Source organism: Amblyomma americanum, unplaced genomic scaffold (genome assembly GCF_052857255.1).
Source record: "Amblyomma americanum isolate KBUSLIRL-KWMA unplaced genomic scaffold, ASM5285725v1 scaffold_58, whole genome shotgun sequence".
Classification (NCBI taxonomy): domain Eukaryota; kingdom Metazoa; phylum Arthropoda; class Arachnida; order Ixodida; family Ixodidae; genus Amblyomma; species Amblyomma americanum.
The window spans coordinates 169928-194467 of record NW_027526530.1 but is presented as its reverse complement, the minus strand read 5'-3'; the positions used below and the strand labels follow the sequence as shown (position 1 = coordinate 194467).

General features: G+C 46.4%; 1 non-coding gene across 1 annotated transcript; it reads left to right on the top strand.

The window, feature by feature from the left end:
• The first annotated feature begins 22748 nt into the window (after positions 1-22748).
• TRNAS-ACU (transfer RNA serine (anticodon ACU)) lies at positions 22749-22822 on the top strand. Its single transcript has one exon. It is a non-coding gene; the product is annotated as a tRNA-Ser (tRNA).
• Positions 22823-24540: the final 1718 nt, after the last annotated feature.

Here is a 24540-nt window from a genome sequence, read left to right as displayed (position 1 = left end):
AGTGGAATGCAATAAAATATTTGCATCGCTCATTCTCTATGGCAAACGACTGTTCATACGTTTTCCTAGGGAATCGCAACAAGTACTCTTTCTTAAATGTTTGCCAAATGATAAATACAAACCGCTCACAGTTTTTAGCAGCCAGCGACTCACTTTCACTTCAATGTGCTGTAACGTTTATAGTGTTTCTCAGTGGTCTGTTCTTGGTTTTTTCTACTATTTATAACTTATGTTAACGTCCTGCCGATTGGAATCACTACACAATTAAAATACTTGCTCATGGATGTTATTATAACCAAAATTGGAGACCCATATGGTGGTTCCGTTCTTCACTCCTATCTAGATGACGTCATTGATTGGTGCGAACCGTTTGCGATGGATGAAAGAATTAGCCCACATAAGTGTAACTGCATGTCCACCTGACGATTATGCGAGGCGCGTAAATCGTATGATTACAAGATTGACCGAATTGAACTGAAAAGTGCCTCGTCTTATAAATACCGTGGTGGGTATATGACTAACAACTTTTCTTGGCGTACGCACATTGAGCATCAGTAACAATGCCAATTGTGCCCTTCACTACATACGCAGAAAATTTCCTGAGACCCTATTCCGCCTGAACTTGATACTATAAGAAGAGGTAATACGACCAAACACGAATATGTGTCACACTTGTGGAATTCCGTGTTACTCACTATATTTGCACCATTTAGTCAGTACGTTCAAAACTGGTCAGCTCGTTCCATCCTTTCAAACGCTTCTTGCACAACTAGTATTTATTGAATGCCTGCCACGGGGGCTTATTGGTTAGCATGTTCGGCTACTGAGTCGGAGTACCCGGGTTTGAACCCGACCAGCTGTGAGACAAGAGTTAGAAAGAATGCGACGAGTTGGCCGGTTCTGGACTGATTGAAAAGCGTCAACTCAGGTGCGTTATCCGGAATTCCACATGGACGATACATATTCACTGAAAGTTTCACCAGTATTACTGTTTGATACAATATGAGTTTCAATTGGATGGGTCCTTAGAAAATGTTCTGCGTATGTAGAAATTAGTGATATGCATACCAATGTTCGTACAGCAAGATAAGTTATTTGTAATTTATACACCCTCTTGACTCCAGGCGTTTCACTGGAGGCAAAACGCAAAAGCTGCCCGTGTGCAACGTCAGTACACGTTAAAGATCCCCAGGTGGTCGAAATTATTCCGGAGTCCTCCACTACGGCTTCTTTCTTATTTCCCTCCTTCTTTTATTTCTTCCTTACGGCACAGTTGAGGTATCTACTAGATGTGAGAGAGTTACTGCGCCATTTCCTTTCTTAAAGAAAAACCGATTGAAATTAAGGTGTGGACTAACAGCTTTGCAGTTGGTTTCAAATTATTCTCTCAATCTTTAATAAAAAATTTACTTCCTAAGCAGCCACTTAAACACGAGGCTTTCGTCACGACCGCCATTCGTATCGTCACGAGTCGACCAGTTGCATAAAGGCGACATCTCTGTAAGCGGACAGTGGAGAACGGTGCGAAAGAATGGAGGGGACACTGACTAATCAGAAATGGTGGGAGGAGTCAGGTGGATAGGAGGAGTTATGTCAGCTAATCGGAGACGTGGAGAAGGTGGGAGAAAAGACACGCTCTATAACATGTCAACGGCCGGCAGCCGTACACCCAGTTCTCTGTCAAGCTTTAAAGCGGTGGGACCTACTCTGGGAGGTCTGCGCCTATCTCTGAAGCAATTTAACTTGCGTGGAGTGAAGGAATCGAGTTTAAACCGGCACCGACAAGGAGGGGACCTGCAATGGATTCTACCCCTTCGGTCAGCGATGCAGAAGCTCACCTAGCACAGCGGCCTCAGCTCAGTGGCTTAGAAGGGAGCGAATGCAGCTTGTGGTGGACTCCGCCAATCAGCGCAGCAGGGATGTCACTGTGGATAAAAAGCGTCGGAAGCGTCAAGGGAAGACGGCAGGCAGCGTTGTCTAGCAGCTGAAGGCGAGTACAGGAGACACACACACCAGGCGGACTCTAATGATAGCGCATACACCACAGCACGAATTGAATGTATCGTCTGTAAATGGTCTGTAGACGAGGATTGTTTTAACGTTTGCGTTCCATTTTTTTCTGCAAAATAAAAGAAGGTCGCTGACAACTCGCATCGTCAAAACATGGCGAGTTAATGCCGCTTATGAAGAAACGGAAAAGGAGCATGACACATTTTGTATTGGGCGTTGTTTTGCGTTCAAATTTATCGATGTCGCTTCCTTGGACCAGCAATGTGTTGTCTTTTTGTGCCATAAAAGTGCTGGATCGTTAAGGATCGATGCGCAGCAAGCGTGGCAGTGTTCTAGCAGTCGCTGTGACAGGCGCGTAGCGTGCGCGTTCCTCATTCGCACATTTCCGTATCGACCGCACCCGTTAGCAAGCCCATGGCAACGCCACTCCGGGCGCACGCCGCTTTCATTGACTTCGTTTCGGCACACACGAGCCCGTTAACACCCCGCCATCCGTCACCGAAGTGTCTGCTCCCCCTCACACTTCATACTGTGACGTAAACATGGCACATTGTCCTCTTCTCTCTTCGCGGACACGCACTTGCCGCGGCGGGAACCCACTCGAGAACAGTACTCTCGTCGAGGGAGTCCGGGCATCACGCTGCCATAGTCATGTCTTTAAACCGTCATTCAGACGAAGACAACCCCGCAGTTCGTGACTTTCAGCCGATCTTCGCCGACATGGCGGCTCTCGGTCTGTGGGCGGGCGGTGGGAGCAAACGGCTAGTCATATGGAAGGTTGTCGTCTGGGCCCTGCTCGTCGGCTACGTAGCCATGTGGGGCTTACAGTTATCCAGGATGGATCCTTTCCTTGTCGACGTCCGCTTCGTCACCAACCTGATCGGGATCTTATCGGCGCTGAACGTCCAGTACCAGATGCAGAGGCACTCATCCGGCCTGGCGGCTGTCGTCCGGGCTCTGGGCCCACGCAGACTCACGGCACAAATGCGCTCGTTGGTGCTTGTCCTGGCGTTTGTTCCCTGGATAGCACAGGCGTCGATGACGGCCGCCCGCCTTTCCCGTCCAGCTAATGTTACCCTCGCGACCCCAGTGGCCTGTCTCCAATGCATCGTAGTAAGGAACCACATCTGGCTGGGAGCTGTGCTCACCTCTAGCCTCTGCCTAGTGCTGGCCTCGAAGCTGAAAGCCCTTAATGGTGCCCTCTTTCTGGAAGGACCACTCAGTGTGCGTGCCGTGGACGGTGCCCGTCAGGCCTATGGCCTCCTGTGCAGCATGATAAGCGTCATCGACAATGCTCTTGGGCCCGTCGCACTCATGTGGAACGCAAATTTCATTGCTGAGACCGTGTCCTTGTGCCTCGAAGCCAGCGCGTCAGCCTTGGTGCCCATGAGTTTGATACTGGTCAACCTAGTGCTCATCGTGGCACTCTGGCTTCTGTTTTCGGAAGCTTGCGCCCGGCTGCATCTAGAAGCCTTGGAGACCATCGACACACTCGCGTACAAGTTGTGTGACCAGCCGGAACTCAGCCTTCCGGGCACGCTCGCATGCGCGGCAGCGCGCCAGCAGAACTTGGGCGTAAGCTGCTGGGACATCGCACCTGTGGGCAGGTCGCTGGCTGTCTTCGTGTTCGCGACAGCGGCTTCGCTCTCGGGGCTGGCGGTCTACTACAAAGACCAACTGGACGTCGCGAAGCATTACGCATTCGCGGAGTAGACGCTTGTCTCTTCAGTAGGCTTTATTGATTCCACGTGCATATCAGCGCTACCAGGATCACCGCACTTTGTAGGGCTTTTCGAAGTGTCTTCTTCAGACTCTTGTTTTGGACAAGCTGCTTTTACCTCTTTGCCTCACTACGGGTAGCGCTTATGTCTGGCTTTGCTGTTCGTCATTGTGATGTTTCTGTTGTTTGCTTATCCTGATTAGCTTTGCTTTGGTGCGGTGCCTGCTATTTTGAAGCGTATGAAAGGAATTTTGGTTGTTAATGTTTTGTTTCCTTTTTTTACTTGCAGTGTTTTTTTTATTTTGAAAACGAGGTAGATGTGCGCATTTAAGCTACAACGGCATCTCTCTTTTTTTTTGTTTTCTGAAATGCTGTTTCGATATTTGCTAACAAAGTAATCAAGTTTCTGTGGAAGCTGTATAGCTTTCCTTGTAGCCGCATAGGTAGGCTTGGGTGGATGCGTACGAGTAATTACTCTCTTATTACAAATCTTCTCCGCCTTCGGTGATTCCCCTAAAACATTTGACCAAGTAGTTTCATAAATGTCAAGAACAGAGAGGAAAGTTTCAGAGAGACAAAAACTTCATGTGTATTGGTTTCTGGCCGCTACAAAATCACGGCCATTCGGCTCACGTGAAACTTCCGATACTAAACGCACCACCTTCAAACCTGGCTGCTTAACTTAGCGGCTTCGAAGGTGGTGCGTTCCATATTAGAAACTTGACTTGCGGGCAGTTGCTGCCACTCATGTGGGAATAAAGCATTTAAATTAACATTTATCATCATTGGACTTTTCACAATCTGCTGAGTGACCGCGGTGCAGGGGCTAGTATAACAGCACTGTTTTTCTTAATTACGCGCATAAATTTCACAATGTGCACTATGTATTCAACCGCTCACTTCAAACGGGTATTTTGTGATGCTGGCAGAATGTTTCTACTTTAGTGTTAATCTGCAAAGTGTGCCTCTTTCTTTCAAGACACACAACATTTGTAGTGAGAGATTCAAGGCAAAGGACGTCGGTATTTTTCCACATGTGAGGCCATATGAATTCCATTTCAGCACGTAAGTATTCAGAATAAAATCGTAAAGCGGGGAGGACCCTGTAAAAATTACGTGCTTTTCCTTAAGACTGTCGTTGCTGTGCTTGCATGTGGAATCTGCACAGGTGGGTATTTGACCTCAAATATCTCGACCTCACCTCAACCTCCAACAAAATTTGATGACCTCACTCAACCTCGATTTGTGAAGTTGGGGCGGGAAGCCGGACCTCAAAAATGAAATAAATCGATACACCTATGGAAGGCGAACCTACGAGGAACGCACATGGAGAGCGAGACCGAGCCGTCCACGGAGAACAGCAAGCGAGAAGCGAGTAAATGCGGAAGCCCGAAGGGTGGCCCGATTTTTCTTGTACATAGTTGTGAGTATTCTCCGTTCTGTCTCTTTGGCTCTGAGAGTCGGGTACCCTAATCAGCTGATTTGGATTGCAGTCGTGATTGCAGGTAAAGCACTGGGGCGCTGCGACACCGCGAGAAGCGGTAGGCGCCGTTCGCGCCTACATAGTCGTACCGTGGCACAAGCACGCGCAAACGGGTTTGCTTCTTTTATATGAGCTTCGCTAGAGCCGAGGTCTCGTCCAACTATAGCAAGCTTAGTTTGATCAAACGAACTAGGTACGCTTTACGGTTGCGAAGAGAATTGATAATTTCGCGGAACCAGAGACGCTAATGCAGTTCTAGTGAGCTTAACAGCACCATGCCAAAAAGAGAACCGCGAATGCGCTTCGACCCAAGAGAGCCGGCTACGTTCAAATAAAGTGAGCGTTTGGGCGGTGCCCGATAGAATTGTTTGGCACTCGCATTGCTCCGCATTTTACCAAATGGTCAATTTTCGCGGTCCCCATTGCGTTTGATTCAAACTTTTGGAGATCATAGGAGCGATATGCTGAGTTCGAGAGAAGCTGTCTCGGCCTGCTGTTCATTTTGTGGATCCCTGCCTGCTGCCTTGCGGCCGTGAGTCATCGAGCTGCGGAGTCTACGGCGAGCAGTTTGCAGCGGCTACGACAGCAGGGGGTCAGCCCCTCTCTCCCCACCCTACCTTCGAACAAAGGCTTGTCAGCGCGAACAACGCCCTCCCGGCACGCTAATTTGGATGCCTGCCGGGGGACGAGAACGGGTGCCCGGTCACATTGTTGCTCATCGGATGATCGCGGCACCCCGCCTGTACGAGCTCGCTTACAGTCGTCACCTCAGCGCTCGTGGACACTTCGTCGTGGGCATCCATGGATAGTTCAACGTAGGCCAACATTTCAGGCGGGAGGGATGTGGAGAACCTTTTTCCCCCTTCCATTTCTACGCGGCCCATCTTCACCATCTTGCGTCAGGACATCTTCGCCATCTTGCGCCGGCTGGGAGAAGAGGGAAGTCTCCCTCATTGGGGAAGCAGATGAATGGATAAGGCTGAACCCGGTGAATCGGGCGGCGGTTCAAGCCACCTAGCCATGAATTGTGGAATTTTACTCTTATTTTGATTTTAGCCAGAGCATGAACAATATGTTATTAAAAAAGCTAGTAGGAATGCAGCTGCCATGAAAAAAATAGCACTGTGGAATTGCAATGGCTATGATATGGTGAGAGGGATCTGGAAAGGGGTGACGGTTTCTAGTCTGACTTTCGGTAATGCGGTCCTGTGCATGAGGCCAGATGTTCAAGCAAGGTTAGAAATGAAAGAACGCGGCATAGGTAGGCTAGCTTTGGGAGCACATGGCAATACACCAAATCAGGGGGTACAAGGTGAATTGGGGTGGGCGTCGTTCTAGAGCAGAGAAGCTAGCAGTAAGACAGCATTTGAGGACCGATCGAGAAAAATGGGGAAAAACAGCGGGCTAGGAAAGTTTCCAGGTATCTCTACATCCGGAATGTTGACACGAAATGGAGAAAGCGAACTAGAAAATTGACAAGCAAATCTCTGCACAGCAGTAGGGAGGCAAATCAGCAATCATCGGTTAAAATTAGGTTTAAAAAACAAAGAGAGAACTGTCGAAAACAGGGATGCATACGAAATTGGCACTGAAATACACATGTCGAAAAATAATTTTACCAGCCGAAATAAGGCGAGGGACAAAAGAATAACTTACACAGGACAAAGCTTGTCCAGCCTTTTCCTATGTAGGTTCTGCTCTTATCCGTCGTCTTTTTTCGGCTGGTAAAATTTATTCTTTGACATGTGATACCAACTCGCCCACCATTCATCCTTGCTGGGAATATGCAGGACCTTTAAACAGGAAATTGCCAAAGAAAATGTCTATGATAATTGTAGGGGAAGCTCTGTGTTATTTGAGGCCAGGACGGGAGTTTTGCTGACTCAGATATATAGAGTCGGGTAAAACAAGATAGACACGCTGTGCGTTGCGTGCGGAGAGGAGGAGGAAACGACTGAATATTATTACTAAAAAACCGCAACAGACGCAGGACAGAGGGAGAATACAACACAGGGTCTGTTGCGGTTTTTAGTCATAATGTCGCACCAACTGGCCTACAACTTTACCCTTTTACACTTCTGAACACTTGATACTTTTCTGTAAAGGGCTTCACCCTACAGTGAAGATCAGCGGGGCTGATTTATCCAAAGCATTGGAGTTTTAAGATAGTGAAGGAAAAGTAGATTTTAAGCGTGTAGAAATAACCAAGTGCAGGTTATCTGACTGGTTGCTAAAATCTAGACAGGAGTAAAATTTCATGAGTCATGGCTAGGTGCCTTGAACCACCGCCCGATTTAAAGGGTTCAGCCTTATCAATCAATCCATTCATGAATCTGATAAGAACGAGTGGCGCATTCGGCTGGCGTCGCAATCATTCCTAAAAGATTACAAGGGACTTTGCACGAGGAAGTATTTCTGGAGATTATAATGCACTACATACAGCGAGTTGTGCAGACTTTTGTATTAATACTTAACGACAATAGTAGTAGAATCGGGTGTAGCGGCATTTGATTCATGCCGGGGAAAAACGTGGAATTAAAAGAGTGACGGTGGCAACAATTATTTTCATTCGCAAGGAGCCGACATGCCGAGAAAACAGAGCGACAGGAAAACGATAGGTAGAAGGAATTCGGCACGTAGACACATATCCGTAAGCTATTTAGACACAACTGTTTGAGTGAATTCTTATTTATTTGTGCAGTCATGAAGCCACTGCTTGCATTGCAACTGGACACACGGGCGGCCGTGGCGGTTGTGGAAGGACGCTTGCCTTATCTCCTCTTTCTTGCCCATCGAGTCTTCACCTGAAAACTTCTTCCTTAGCTGCGGAACTGCTCCCTCACTGACCTCACTGGCATCGTGGGAGTTGTCGCGTTTCCGGTTGCTGGAATTGCACCTGGACACACGGGCGGGAGCGTCGGTGGGGGAAGGACGCTTGCCTTATCTCCTCTTTTTTGCCTACCCAGACTTCACCTGAAAATGTGTGCTTTAGCTGCGGAACTGTTCCCTGTCTGACGTCACTGGCGTCGTGGAAGTTGTCTCGTTTCCGGTCGCCGGAATTGCAACTGGACACACGGGCGGCAGCGGCGGTGGTGGAAGGACGCTGCGTAGCTGCGGAACTGCTACCTGGCTGACGTCACTGGCATCGCGGAAGTTGTCGCGTTTCAGGTTGCCGGAATCGCAACTGGACACACGGACGGGAGCGGCGGTGGTGGAAGGACGCTTGCCTTATCTCCTCTTTTTTGCCTATCCAGACTCCACCTGAAAATTTCTGCTGTAGCTGCGGAACTGCTTCATGGCTGACGTCAGTGGCTTCGTGGATGTTGTCGCGCTTCCGGTAGCCGGAATTGCAACTGGAAACACGAGCGGGAGCGGCGGTGGTGAAAGGACGCTTGCCTTATCTCCTCCTTTTTGCCTATCCAGACTTCACCTGAAAACTTCTGCCATAACTGCGGGACTGCTCCCTGACAAACGTCACTGGCATCGTGGAAGTTGTCGCGTTTCCGTTTGCCGGAATTGCAACTGGACACACGGGCGGCGGTGGTGGAAGCACGCTTACCTTATCTACTCATTTTTGCCTATCCAAGTGATCGTGACTGGGCCTGGTTTGCTGACGGCAGCTTCTTCGACTCGGCTTTTGCCAACACCGGAAGGATGCGTGCCGACGCAACGACGGTGGCAGCCGCGTCTGGAATGAATCAATGCTTCCTATCTTCGAGCCGGCCGCAACGTACACCGCCACTTCTTAACTCGGTATCACCTTTCGTTTGGCAAGCAGGAACGCTGTAAGCTGATCCGTGCAGTGAAAAGGGCGTCAACGTCTTCGACACGTCGGGCCACGCTACCGCAGTTGGGATGTTGCTCTCACCATTCGCATTTGTACAGGTGCTCGTGACTGCGCTTGGTTTGCTGACGCCAGCTTCTTCGGCTGCGCTTTCGTCGACACAGGAAGGATGGCGTGCTGACGAAACGACGGTGACAGCCGCGTCTGGAATGGATCAGTGCTTCCTATCTTTGAGCCGGCCGCAACCTACACCGCCACTTCTGAACACGAATCACCTTTCGTTTGGCAACCTGGAACGCTGTCAGCTGATCCGTGCAGTGAAAAGGACGCCATCTTCGACACGTCGGGCCACGCCACCGCAGTTGGGATGTTGTTCTCACCATTCGCATTTTTAGAGGTTAGTTATCTCAATGCCTACGCTTTTCGTGACAACAATGTCTGTCTTTAAGAGTTAGATGTTGGGCTAGTTGCATTTGTGACAAATTATAGATATTTTTAGCGCAACCACGACAGGGACACAGAGAAGAGAGACAAACACGAGACCTACTTGCAACTGATTTATTGAGGGGTCCACGACGGCATATATAAAAACAGGCCTGCGCAGGCGCAGCCTAACAAGACTCTTGGAAACTGCCAAGGAAAAAGTCATCGCACTAGGCGAGCTAGGAAATTGACTTCAGCGTTATACAAGGCAACTGAAGTGCCACTCACGCAATCTGATCCAGATTTAATTATAAAAAATGCCTCCAAGGTTTCACGAGCGGTTTTTTGCTTACTTCTGCCTAGGACTGACACGCAATGGAAACGTGGTTCACAGGCTCTGCAAGCAATGCAGTGGTCAACAAGATTCGTGCGCTCCCTATTAGCCAGGTCTCTTATATGCTCCCCGGTGGACCATTTTCATCCATGCGATGAAAATGGTGCTGTTGCGTTCCAGATTGCAGCAGGCATGACGATGGATAACTTTTAGCCTTTTTAGAGTTTTATCTTTGTAGCACTTTTATCAAATTTGACGACCAGTTTTATCTGCGAAAAAAAAGGGTATCTGTATAGGTTTATGCATTGCACAGGTTTTGTGCAACATCTTTTTATCATACATTGATCGCTCTTTACAGGATCGTTTTAATCATTTTAACAGTGACAAAGTCCTTAAAGCTTTTCGTTATATGGACGACTTTTTAATTGTATCAAACTATGTTGCATTTCAAATGAGCAAACAAACACAGATGTCTGTTCTCGATGATTTTAAACTTCTGGGAAAAGGCCTAACTTTTACTTATAAGCTTCCGCATTAAGGAATTATTCAGTTCTTAGACCTACCGCTAATACTCAAGGAGGGGCATGTTTGCTGGGCGTATTCCCCTCGAGCACAAAAAGAGCTCTTGCCACACAGTTCTACCCATTCTAAATTAGTTAAAAGAGGCATTGTAACTCTCTGCCTGGAATCCACGCTGCAGTGATCGTGTGTTCATGAGATGCAAGCATGTTTCGATCATCAATTGGGCAGGCTTTTTCAGCTGGCTACCCGGGGTCGGTCGTGGCGTCGGTGGCGGAAACGCTGCTGAAGAAAATGAAGCCCGGAACGCGCACGAAGCCCCTGAACAGTCAACAGGAACCGGAAGTGGTTCCCTACATCCACAAGATCACCCACAACTTAAAAAAGTTGGCAAATCGGTTTGACGTGCCGGTGGTTTTTTCAGCACCCAGGAAACTCGCTCAACTTTGCGGCCGCATCACGTGCGAAGACAAAAAAGGGGGCTGTCAAAAGAACCACGGAAAACGTTTCGTTAAGTGCGCCATGAACGTTGTTTATAAGATTCCCATGTCTTGTGGCAAAGTGTACATCGGCCAGACAGGGCGATGCGTTAACGACCGACTCAGGGAGCATAAAAGAAACCTGGCTTATAGGCAGCGCACGAATCTTGTTGACCACTGCATTGCTTGCAGAGCCTGTGAACCACGTTTCCATTGCGTGTCAGTCCTAGGCAGAAGTAAGCAGAAAACCACTCGTGAAACCTTGGAGGCATTTTTTATAATTAAATCTGGATCAGATTGCGTGAGTGGCACTTCAGTTGCCTTGTATAACGCTGAAGTCAATTTCCTAGCTCGCCTAGTGCGATGACTTTTTCCTTGGCAGTTTCCAAGTGTCTTGTTAGGCTGCGCCTGCACAGGCCTGTTGTTTTTATATATGCCGTCGTGGATCCCTCAATAAATCAGTTGCAAGTAGGTCTCGTGTTTGTCTCTCTTCTCTGTGTCCCTGTCGTGGTTGCGCTAAAAAATATGTATAAAATGTCTGTCTTGCTGCGGTGTCGTGGTCACCCGATTGTTGCAAGCGTTTTCGTTCAGTGGCGTTGTACTTGTGTCGCCTTTTGCTGTTAGCTGGTGATATTAAGGCGAATCCTGGTCCGATGACGAAGGCGCAAGAAGATAAGCTTGACTTAGTGCGCAATGCAATCCAGCGTCTAGAGACAAATAATGCAAGCGTCCTCAAATCTGTTAATAAACTTTTGGAATTGCATATCACCCTTAAAAGTTACTTAGACAGGCTAACTAAACCTGTCAATAAACTGGAGACCAAGCTTGTTGCTATGCCTTGTAAGCAGCTCCCAGAAACCTGCAACAGCGATGTTCGCAAACACCAAGAAAAAATTAATAACCTGGAAAACCGTTCAAGAAGGTCGAATGCATTGTTCTTTGGTGTTAAAGATACCGACTGTTCAGAAACGTGGGAAGACACCGAGGCTCTTGTTCGTGAATTGTGTCAAAATAAGCTATGTGTTTCAGTCCAGTCTATTGCAAGGGCCCACCATATCGGTCGCTATTCAACGCATAAAAATGGACCAATAATAGCGAAATTCTACGATGGAAAATAAATCGACACTTTGCTAAGCACTTTATTAAACAGCCTGCGCTAACAGGACGTACACAGGAAACTTGGAGACAGAGGAAAGAAGCGCAAGCAACGGCAACAAGCTTAAGGAAACAGACGTCAGGATAGCACGTGACAACTCGGTTGATGTGCGCGATAAGCGTCGAAAACTTTGGCAGTTCTCGAAGTCGATGGAGAAGGAGTGTGACCGTCCCGCTTTGTCTTCAACAAGCTGTTTATAAACGATAATATTTACGTCTGGGACACGGAAGGCAACTGCGCAGTTTGTTTGGAAACCTCAGCAAATGATGCGCCACAAGTAGAAGCTTGGACCCCGGGCAGTCCCGATGACTGACCGAATCACCTACCTGCCTTAGCACATTCAAGTAACTCTTCCTTGCCGCCAGTTGATAAGCATAGTCGTGGTAGCGCGTTTTTTTTTATACAAATGTCAGAAGTATCCTCTCGAAAGCCGTTCCTATTTCCTTGCTCATCGGCTTATGTTCTGCATCATTAATCGCGCTCACGGAAACGTGGCTTACGGACAACGTTCCTGACGATAAATTGTTTTTTTTACTCAAGCAACGTTCCATATATTTCGCTCCGACAGGGCAAATTGGAGATTCGGTGGTGTTCGGTTGGCAATAAAAAGACATCCTGTGTATCCATTATAGTTTCTAGGTTTCTTGAATGTGTATAGGCTTTGCTAAGCTGCAGTACTGAAAACACTTATTGGCGTTTTTTTATCGGCCCCCAGATTTGGGCAATGTTTTCGCTGAAGAATTTTATTGCATTTCTACTGAAGTCAGCAACCGGTTCCTAAATTGTGCTTTATTGATATTTGGTGAATTTAATTACCCCCATATAAATTGGGCTCCACTCTCTGTCGCGGCGAGTGAAAGAGAATGGAACGCATTTCTTCAGTCATGTTTAGATTTTTCTTTATCTCAACTCATCATGGAACCGACACGGCGCATTCCCACATGCTCCAGCATACTTGATCTAATACTTACTAATATTCCTGACATTTGCACCGACATCAGTTATATTGATGGGCTCTCCGATTATGACATCATAACTGGAAACATTGTTTGTTCAGAGTGAGGTAGGAAGGTGACTAATAAGAAAATTAAATCCTACAGCAAAGCTAACTTCAATTGAATGAATGCTGAACTATCTCTCTTTGCTGACGTTTTTTTTACTAGCTTCTCGTCCCGTGCAGTTGAATAAAACAGGATTGCGTTCAGAAATGTGTTCTCCGCCCTTGTTGATAAGTACATACCCACCATAACCGTTAGGAGTAACATTTCTGCACCATGGTTTAACAAGCAACTTCAACGCTTAAACAACAAAAATAAAGCGATTATACAGGCAAGCCGTCAAGAGCAATCATACATTATCGTGGCTTAAATACAAGCAGTGCGACAAAGAATACCAGTTCTTACTTAAATCCACTCGTCGACACTTCTTTAACCATGACCTATGATCTATGCTCACTAACCATTCAAAATTTTCGCAAGTAATAAACCCCAGCAGTCATCCTGAAATTACGCTTACTGACAACACGGGCGCCACTCTTCCCGAGTCAGAGTGCACAAAAATATTAAACAACGCATTTTCTTCTGTGTTCACCCGCGAGGACGTCTCTTCATGCCCACAGATAGGTACACTTTCAGATATGATTATGCAACAGATTACTATCAGCGAGTACGGTATCATATCACTACTTCATCATCATCATCATCATCATCAGCCCTACTACACCCACTGCAGGGCAAAGGCCTCTCCCATGTCTCTCCAATTAACCCTATCCTTTGCCAGCTGCATCCACCCTTTGCCTGCAAACTTCTTAATCTCATCCGCCCATCTAACCTTCGGCCGCCCCCTGCTACGCTTACTTTCTCTTGGAACCCACTCCGTTACCCTTAAAGACCAGCGGTTATCTTGCCTTCGCATTACATGCCCTGCCCAAGCCCATTTCTTTCTCTTGATTTCGACTAGGATGTCATTAACCCGTGTTTGTTCCCTCACCCACTCTGCCCGCTTCCGATCTCTTAACGTTACACCTATCATTTTTCTTTCCATGGCTCGCTGCGTTGTCCTTAACTTAAGCTGAACTCTTTTCGTTAGCCTCCACGTTTCTGCCCCGTAGGAGAGTACCGGTAAGATTATGCTGTTGTACACTTTCCTCTTGAGGGAAATTGGTAAACTGCCACTCATGATCTGCGAGAATTTGCCATATGCGCTCCACCCCATTCTTATCCTTCTAGTTATCTCCCTCTCATGATCCGGATCAGCTGTCACTGCCTGCCCTAAGTAGACGTATTCCGTCACCATTTCTAGGCTCTCGCTGCCAATTGTGAACTGTTGTTCCCTTGCTAGGCTGTTGAACATTACCTTGGTTTTCTGCATGTTAATTTTTAGACCCATCGATCTGCTCTGCCTGTCTAACTCGTTGATCATGATTTGCAGTTCACCTCCTGAGTGACTCAGCAAGGCAATGTCATCAGCAAATCTCAGATTATTTAGGTATTCTCCATTTATTCTTATTCCCAACTCTTCACAATTCAGGCCTCGAAATACCTCCTGCAAACATGCGGTGAACAGCATTGGCGAGATCGTGTCTCCTTGCCTGACGCCCTTCCTTATTGGAATTTTATTGCTGACTTTATGGAGGACTATAGTAGCTGTGCAGTTGCTATATATATCTTCCAGTATTTTGACATAAGGCTCTTCTACCCCCTGATTACGCAATGCCTGTATGACTGCTGAGGTTTCCACTGAGTCGAATGCTTTCTCGTAATCAATGAAAGCTATATATAGAGGTTGGTTATATTCTGCGCATTTCTCTATCACCTGATTGATAGTGTGAATGTGATCTATTGTAGAATATCCTTTACGAAAGCCTGCCTGATCATTTGGTTGATTAAAGTCTAACGTTGCCCTGACTCTATTAGCGATTACCTTAGTAAATACTTTGTAGGCAACGGATAGTAAGCTGATCGGCCTGTAATTTTTCAAGTCCTTGGCGTCTCCCTTCTTATGAATTAAGATAATGTTTGCATTCTTCCAAGCTTCTGGTACAGTCGAGGTCATAAGGCATTGCGTATACAGGGTGGCTAGTTTCTCTAGCACGATGTCCCCTCCATCCTTCAACAGATCTGCTGTTACCTGATCCTCCCCAGCTGCTTTTCCCCTTTTCATTGCTTCTAAGGCTTTCTTTACTTCATCTTTCGTTACTGGCGGGATGACGCATTGCTGTGCACTGCTGTCTTTCTCATTAGCGCTCTGATTACATTGGCTACTGTACAGGTCTGTGTAGAACTCTTCGGCTACGTTAACTATCTTATCCATATTGCTAATGACATTGCCCTGCTTGTCTCTTAATGCATACATCTGGTTTTTACCTATGCCTAGTTTCCTCTTCACTGTTTTTAGGCTACCTCCGTTCTTTATAGCATGCTCGATTCTCTCCATATTAAACTTCCTTATGTCGGCTACCTTGCGCTTATTTATAAACTTTGATAGCTCCGTTAGTTCTATTCTATCGGTAGTGTTAGATGCCTTCATGTTTTGGCGCTTCTTAATCAGATCTTTCGTCACCTGAGATAGCTTCCCGGTATCTTTTCGAACTGTCCTACCGCCTACTTCTACTGCGCACTCCGTAATTATTGATGTCAGGTTATCGTGCATTGAATGAACATCAAGATCATCTTCCTCAGTTAAAGCCGAGTATCTGTTTTGCAGCGCTATCCTAAACTCCTGTGCTTTCCCTCTTACGGCTAACTCGTTAATGGTCTTCTTCTTCGCTAGCTTCTTCCGTTCCCTCTTCAAGTCTAAGCTAATTCTAGACCTTACCATTCTATGGTCGCTGCAACGCACCCTTCCGAGTACGGCCACATCCTTAATGATGCCAGGTTTAGTGCATAGTATGAAGTCGATTTCATTTTAATCTCACCATTGGGGCTCTTCCAGGTCCACTTCCTGTTTTCTCGTTTGCGGAAGAAGGTATTCATGATCCGTAAATTATTTCTATCCGCGAATTCGACTAATAACTCTCCCCTGCTATTTCTAGAGCCTATCCCATAGTCACCTACCGCGTGGTCGTCAGCCTGCTTCTTGCCCACCTTCGCATTGAAGTCACCCATCAGTACAGTGTACTGTGATTTTACTTTATTCATTGCTGATTCTACGTCGTCATAGAAGCTTTCAACGGCCTGGTCATCATGGCTGGATGTGGGTGCGTAGGCCTGCACCACTTTCAGCTTGTACCTCCTATTCAGCCTAATTACTATAGCTGCTACCCTCTCGTTAATACTGTAGAACTCCTCTACGTTGCCAGCTATATCCTTATTAATGAGGAAACCCACACCTAGTTCTCGTCTATCCTCTAACCCGCGATAGCACAGTATGTGTCCGTCCTTTAGTACTGTATACGCCTCACCTGTCCTCCTAACTTCGCTAAGCCCTATCACATCCCATTTAATTCCCGCTAGTTCCTCGAACAGCACTGCTAGGCTAGCCTCACTAGCTAAAGTTCTAGCGTTAAACGTTGCCAGGTTCAGATTCCAATGGCGGCCTGTCCGGAGCCAGAGATTCTTAGCACCCTCCGCTGCGTCACAGGTCTGACCGCCGCCGTGGTCAGTTGCTCTGCAGCCGCTGGGGACTGAGGGCCGAGGGTTAATTGGTTTGATCATAGAAGGTTGTGGCCAAGTACTACACCAGGGTGGCCAAATCCTGTTCTGGTGAGAGAGTGCGTTGTCGGTTCTGGTCACCGAGATAAGGCCGCACTCCAGGCCTGGTTATGCAATTCCATCGACACGCGGTTTTTTTTTTTTAACCCGGTGGAGAATTGCGCGGCACCAGGATTTGAACCCCGGTCCTCTTGCACGCGAGGCGGATGTTCTACCTCTACGCCATCGCTGCCCTCATCACTACTTAATAATCGCAAAATGTCGTCTGCATCTGACCACGTTGGTTTAAACAACAAGTTGTTAAACGACACTTCACAAACATTTCGGTAATCTTATACGCACTTTTTTCACTCTCATTGTCCTCCGGCTGGATTCGTAATGATTGGCGCACAGCCAAGGTCACACCAATTTTTAAATCTTGTGATCGCACATCCCCTCTTAACTGCTGACCCATTTCATTAACTAGTACCATCTGTAAACTACTAGAGCGCATCAAACATTCGCAAATCATAACATACCTAGAAGCGCATTACAAAATCTTCAAATACCAGCACGGTTTTAGCAAGGGATATGCATGTGATGGGCAGTTAGCGGGATTTTCTAATGGCTTGCTGTCCTGTATTTAATGTCGGCAACCAGGTGGATGCCATATTCTTTGATTTTCCGAAGCTTTTGACTGCGTTCCTCACCACAGGCTGCTAACGAAACTAAAACACCTTAACATTGACACAAAGTCATTTTATGGATAAATTTTTTTGTGATTCTGAACACAGTTCACAAATCTGAACCACTGCAGTCACATCCGGCATGTCACAAGGAAGCGTGCTTGGTCCATTGCTTTTTCTAATATATATTAATGATTTGCCCAAGTGCATCTCGTCCCGTGTAAGACTGTTCGCCGATGAGTGTGTTATTTATCGTAAAATTATTACTGAAACTGACCAACAAGCGTTGCAATCAGACCAAAACGCGATTAATATGTGGTGTTCTGATTGGCAAATGACCCTAGATCATAGCAACAACTTAGTGCATGTCATTTACACGTTCTTCTTCCCGCATTCTAATCTCAAATTTTATAGATAACAATATTTTCAAGCTTACTACCACATACAAATACCTAACAGTAAATTTTCAAACTGATCTAACATGGCATCATCACATCAACGTTTCTCTTGCAACTGCTTATCGCTAACTCGGAATCATGAAACACATACTAAGGCAAGCACCCTTACACTTAAAAAAGCTCGCATACACCACCTTAATCAGAATTAAAATTGAATATGCATGTGAAATTTGGGACCTGAGCCAGGATTACACGTACGTAACATTGATGCCCTGCACAGCCGTGCTGTTCGCTTCATTTTTTGGACGATTTCTTGTACACCAGTGTTACATATTTAAAAATTCGTGCCGAATTAGATTCAATATCACTACGACAAAACACGCTCGCCTATCTCTGGTCCACAAGCTTTATCAACACGACGTTTGGATGACGACTTCTTTCAGCCACCTTGCCTCATCTTCCCTCGCAGTGGTCATCGTTACAAAGTCAATCGCCCAGCCTGTCACTCATCAATTTACGCGCAATCATTCATACCTAGAACCATAAGTGACTGGAGTAACCTACCATCAGATACTGCTACAGAGGTTCACCCAGATAAACAGAAAAAAATCACAAAATGCCGCATAATCACATCAGAATGGGACGCCCCTAGAATTAGTAAGCCTTCTTTCGTGCTCCCTCGAATACCACTACCTCCTTCCAGATGTTTCTATTCTATTCTTTTTTCTTTCTTCGTTGTTTTTGTATTTTTAATCCCAGCTGTTTGAATTTTTACGCTTTCTATTTGCGCTATAGTGTTGTTACTGTTATTACTGTAGTGGTCGCATGTTCTGCTGGATACGCAGTTATCTATCCAAACGATCACTATTTATGCAGACTGAGGACGGACCAACATCTTCACATTACACTTCCCGTGGGGTCCCACAGTGCGGAGTACTTAGCCCAACGCTTTTCAATCTTGCGCTTGTCGGCGTTGTCGATGTACTACCACAGTCGGCGAGAGTCTCAGTCTATGAAGATGATATTTGTATCTGGGAATCAGGAGTTACGCGACCACAAGTTCGAGCAAAGCTTTAAAAGGCGGCAAGCAACCTTGCTGCCTACCTCCACCTGCACGGCCTGGAGATTTCTACTGAAAAATGTTCCGTTGTTGCCTTCACATGCAAGAGCATGTCCTATTACCCAATAAGCATAAGTGGGTCAAAAATACCCTACGAAAGAAGCCATCGCTTCCTTAGAGTAATCATCGATCGTAATCTAACAAGGAGCCCACATGTCTCGTACATGAAAAGGTGACTGACATCGATCGTTCACGTTCTCTCCTTTCTCAGAGGGCCGCCGCAGTGGCTCAGTGGTTATGGTGCTCTGCTACTGGCCCGAAAGACGCGGGTTCGATCCCACCGCGGCGGTTGAATTTCGATGGAGACGAAATTCTAGAGGCCCGTGTACTGTGTGATGTCAGTGCACGTTAAAGAACCCCAGGTGGTCGAAATTTCCGGAGCCCTTCACTACGGCGTCTCTCATAGCCTGAGCCGCTTTGGGACGTTAAACCCATATGAACCAAAGCAAAGCTTTCTCGGAGGGAAGTCGTGTGGAACATCAGTGCAGTCGATGCTCCAGCTGTACGCCGCATTATTCACGGTATTCCTTCGGTACACCAACCCTTTACTAGGTAACGTGAGGAAAACGAATATACGGTATTTGAAAAGTGTTCAGACTCAATATCTGTGCACGTGCCTAGGACTGCCAAAATGCGCACAGCCGCAACAGTACTCATCGCTCAGGAGAATCCAGTGACTGCCTAAGTCACAATCGAAGCCGTGAGAGCGCATATTCGTCACCTCTCTCGGATTTCCGCACACCATCTTGCCAGTCTTCTTGCTAACCGGCCGAGTACATCATTTGTGAAAATTATTGATGCCCATCGCGACTTCCTACCAACCCAATTTACACCAGCCTCTAGACCTTCTTCTCTATTATGGAGTCTTCACCAACCTCGTGTGCTTATTGCTGTACCGGGCATCAAAAAGAAGGCTGATTTATCGACAACAGCACTAAAACAGACAACTCTAGAATATTTGCATGAGAAACACGGACACCGACTGCACGTATACGCAGACGGCTCAATGACGCCTTCCAGTTCCTCGGCCTCCGTAGTCATCCCCGTAAGGACCACAGTTAAGAAAGTGAAAACATCACACCGGTCTTCATCGACTGGTGCAGAACTTACTGTTACTCGTGTCGCCATTGCGCATATCAGTGAAGAATCACCCCACCAATGGCCTGTTTTCACTGATTCAAAGTCAGCCCTCCAAGGGTTACAATCTGCTTTTCGCCATGGGTCAATAGAACAACTTGTCGCGGAAATCCGAGAGCTCCACCACACAGCCATCAACAAAGGGCACGATATTGTGGAATAAACATTCACCGAGATGGTAAAAGAAGTAAATAAAGTAACGTGCGACGGCATACACGAATGTGGGACGCAATAGGAAATTTGCAAACAACAAAGTTAAACAAAAGCCATCTACGGAGTTAGCTGTATAAAATACCAAGAAAACTTACACGACGCACAATAAAAGTCCCAGCTTGACGAATTATTTGCTGAGGAGTGCAAATCACCGGGTACGTTCTTAGTTGATATTAAAAAAAATCAAGCAAAAGATAGAATTCATCGAAGAAGACCGCTAACGAGGGGAGCTTGTGCGCGAGAGCCGAAGAATTTGCTGCATGTGAGACGCCCACAAAACGAGCCCTGGGAATATAAAGAGCGCGCGCACGGAGAAATCACCTAGTAGAAGTCGAGAGTGGGGGCCGAACTGTGTCTGACAACGATAGCATCGCGCAAGTTTATTTTGATCACTATCAAATGCTTTTTGCCCAGCATCGAGTAGACGTGGCGCGGTTCAAAGAAGATTTTTTGGAGGCTATGCCTCGTGTAGAGGACGAAAACAAAAAAGATTAGAGCGGACGATTAGTGAAGCAGAAGTAGAGTGGGCCATAGATAAACTGAACGCTGGAAAGTCGCCGGAACCTGATGGTCTAAGCGCGGCGTTTTACAAAGCATTTAAGAACGATTTAGTACCAATACTATGCGCCGTGTTCAACGAAGCTTGTGAATTAGATTAACTTCCCGCGTCGTACGCGTCACCTCACACCATTCTTGTTCCAAAAACCGAGCAGGCAGAAATATAAAGACAGGTGTCACCAGACGGGCCAATCGCTTTCACGAATGTTGATTACAAATTATACGTGAAGGTGCTGGCGGCCAGGTTTCAAACTTTAATACGAGTATTAGTTGGCTACCACCAAACATGCGGAATAAAAGGGCGCTCCATTGGTCATAACATCCGCAAATCGAAGTGCGTACTGGAGTGCTGGGATGCCACGTACGACCGTGTGGCAGCGCTTCAGCTCGACCTCGATAAAGCGTTTTATTATGTGTCTCATCAACTTTTGTTGTGTATTCTAGAGCATAGTAATGTCGGGTCTGTAATTTGTGAGGGAGTGGCCAAGGCGTACCGTAACTGCAGTACAAGGTTAATTGTAAATAAGAAGTTGGGCGCCCCCATAAGCCTACAACGTTCAGTGCGCCAGTGCTGCCTCCTCAGCCCTCTGTTGTTTTCTATATATATTGAAGCACTGTGTTTAGAAATAATTGAAAAAGATTCATTTCATGGCTTGCGAGTGCAGGCAGCGGAAGTGAAGTTGCTGACATACGCTGAAGACATCGCTGCTTTTTGTGTCGATCAGAGCAGTATGTCACACGGTCGACGTTGCAAAACACTTTAGCACAGCTACCGGAAGTTTGGTGAACTGGTGGGAGTACTTTGGATACTTGCACGGAGATTAGCCATCAACCCCAGAAACTTTTGCCAACGTCTCATGGGTGACAACACCCGTTAAGTACATTGGCGTTCTGTTGGAATTTATTTAGATTCTGAGCTTTATTGGCGAGAGAAGGCAGCAACATGGAAAAGCGCACATTTGTCTATTTTTTCAAGAGCTGCAGTTTGGAATCTTATTTTCATAAGTAAATTGTGGTATGTAATGCAAGTGTTGAGCTGTTCTCGGTTGAATGTGCAGAAGCTGCATCGTGTTTTCGCAGTTCTCAAGTGCGGCTCAAGTTGGGAGAGGTGTAGCCGGACTAATCTCTTCCGGGGCGTCAAAGCAGGCGGACTTCGACACGGGCATTTGTTTTTGCGCCAACTTGCAAATATGTCCTCATTTTTCCGGGATATTAAAGATCCCTTTCTTCGCACCATGTGCCAAGTAAGACTCGGGCGTGCTTTTCCGGAATTTGTTGTGAATTTGTTGTCGCAACACAACAAATGACAGCACGAACAAATGACAGGGTTTTTCAGAGAGATTGTCCTCAGTGTTCGCCTTCTCGCCGCCGTTTTTCAGTAGGATTTTTCAGCAATGTTAAGAGGAAAACATTGTATGAGAACCTATGTGAAACCGTTTTTGCTGCACCTATGTACAGAGCCTTATACTCTGGAGGCCCAGGCAGTGACGTACTTAAACGGGCTAAAAATATGCATGAGCCGTCATGGACAAAAATGTTTTTTCAAGCTGCACACAGGAATTTTAATTGTGAAATCATTTCATCAGGCTAAGGGGCTCTTTCTTCCATGGGGACCACTTTTGCTAATATGCAAGCAACCGGAAACCATAGATCACGTTTTTCTTCATTGTTGGGAGGAAGCTTGTTTCTAGGATACTCAGCAAAGGACCTTAAAGAAAGAATTACCGCTGCACTCCCAAGGAATCAGTTTTTTGCCTACAGAGAACGAAGGTGGCTTACCAGAAGACCTTATTATGCTCGTGGGCCTTGACAGCATACGTCGCTCTTTAATGGCGGGGTACCACTGTGACCCGGACCCGAGGCCAGCTCGAATGTATTTTCGGGAAAACATGCACAAGTTTTGTTGAGGTACTACAATCAGGACAATGTGTTCCTGAGTGATTGTCAAAGCTGGAATCTTTGACGCATCTTAGAGAATATTAACCTGACAATGCCTAACTAAAGTAGGTTTTAGGCTACTATTGTTCTAGTTTTTATGGTTGTTTTTGGTGAACGTTTTTGGTAAATCTCTAGAATTCCGGCAATAAAGAAAAAAAGGGCCTGCTAGCTGAGTTGATTAGAGCGTCGGGCTACTAACGCGAAGGTCGTAGGTTCGATCCCTGCGCAGGCCACGTTTTTCTTTTCTTTTTTCTTCTGCTCTACACGCGGCTGACCGTACGTTGAGCAGAGAGGGCTAATTTTACCTTCTTTTTTATTGCAGGGCTCTGACTGAGCACAACAAAAACATACAAGGGTAGAAACACAAACTACAAAAAGGTAGCCTAGAAGCCCCAGAGGGCAGGCCATGTCAATTTAAAATTCCCTGAGCCCAGTCAAAGGTTCGAGCTTTGCCAGCCACTCAGGGGGAGTTGCTTGTGTTTTCAGCACCTCGATTAACTTGTGCATGGTGTCACAAAAATACAATCGTGCAGGCCGCGCATCCGGGTCAACATGAAAGCCTGGCATTCGGGAGCGCCATAAGCTATAGAGGCCCGCGAGCATTACTGAATCAAACGGTATCCTATCTTATTTTGCTGCAGGGAAGAATAAGATTCCATGCGGATGCAATGGTAATTATTTTTCGATAGTCCATTGAAGGAGGTCCCAAAAATATACCCCTTCTCAACAGTGCCAGAGAACGTGATCAGTTGTTTCTGGTTTTTTAAAGATAAGGCAGTGGGATCCCCAAGGTAGGTAAACACTTTTTTCATGGAGAGTGCCGGTGTGAAGCTTGAAGAAGAAAGTTTTTGTTCAAGGCGGCACCTGCATTTTTTTCACCCGTTTGAGACATCTCTGCCTGGGCCACCGGAGCGTATTGCCCTGTATATGGGTTCCGGAAATAAAACGTCACATACACCTTTGTAGAGTGTTTTCCGCTGAACACCACTTAAATAATTTTTTTGAAAATCTCGCCGTCAAAAACTTGCGCTAAACACAACCTCTTTAAGAAAACCAGAAATACCTACAGTCATAAGCACCGTTCTAACAATGAAATCTGGCAGAGCACGCCCGAGCCTCATTTGGCATACGCTGAGTAAAAAAGGATCGTTATTGTCCTGGAGAAACAAAAATCTGTTTACTATCTGCCGTACAAAGGTGTACCCCAGGCCAAGCCTCCCTACCTTGAGGCGCTTGAACTAATTCGTCCGGCTGCACCCCTCCCATTTCGAGGCCCTTATAAAGACAGCGAAAATGCGGTGCAGCTTTTGCATATTTAACCGTGAGCATTGGAGTACTTGCATCACGTGCCAGAGCTTGCTTATCAAAAACAAATTGTGCACAGTTGCTCTTTCAATTACATTAAAATGAGCGCTTCTCCATTTGTCGGCTTTCTGACGCGTTTATTCAACTTGTGCTTGCCAAAAGGCTGTTTCCCGGTAAAATTCGAGTGGCACACGTAGGTATATCACGGGTGTTGTCCCCCCAAGAAACGCTAGCGAGAACAGCTGGAGTTGAGGGCCATTCTCCGTGCCAGAATCCCAGGCACTTGCCCGTGTTCACCAAACTTGCCGTGACCTCACTGAAACCCTTTACTGCTTCTATTGTCCTGCCTATGTTATCTCGGTTAACAAAGAAAACAGCAACGTCATCTGCGTATGCTATGAGCATCAATTTTGATGCCTGTACATGAAAATCATAAATAGCCTCATTTCCTCTAAGAATTAGGCAGATTGTTTCTCTATAAATACAAAACAGCAGGGGGCTGAGGGCATAACTCTGGCGTACCGATCGCTGCACACTAATGGGGGCCCCCAAGGTCTTGTTTACTATTAACCTCGTAGTGCAGTTACGGTAGGCCAATGCGACACCCTCTCTGATAACAGAACCAACGTTAATGTAATGTAAAACG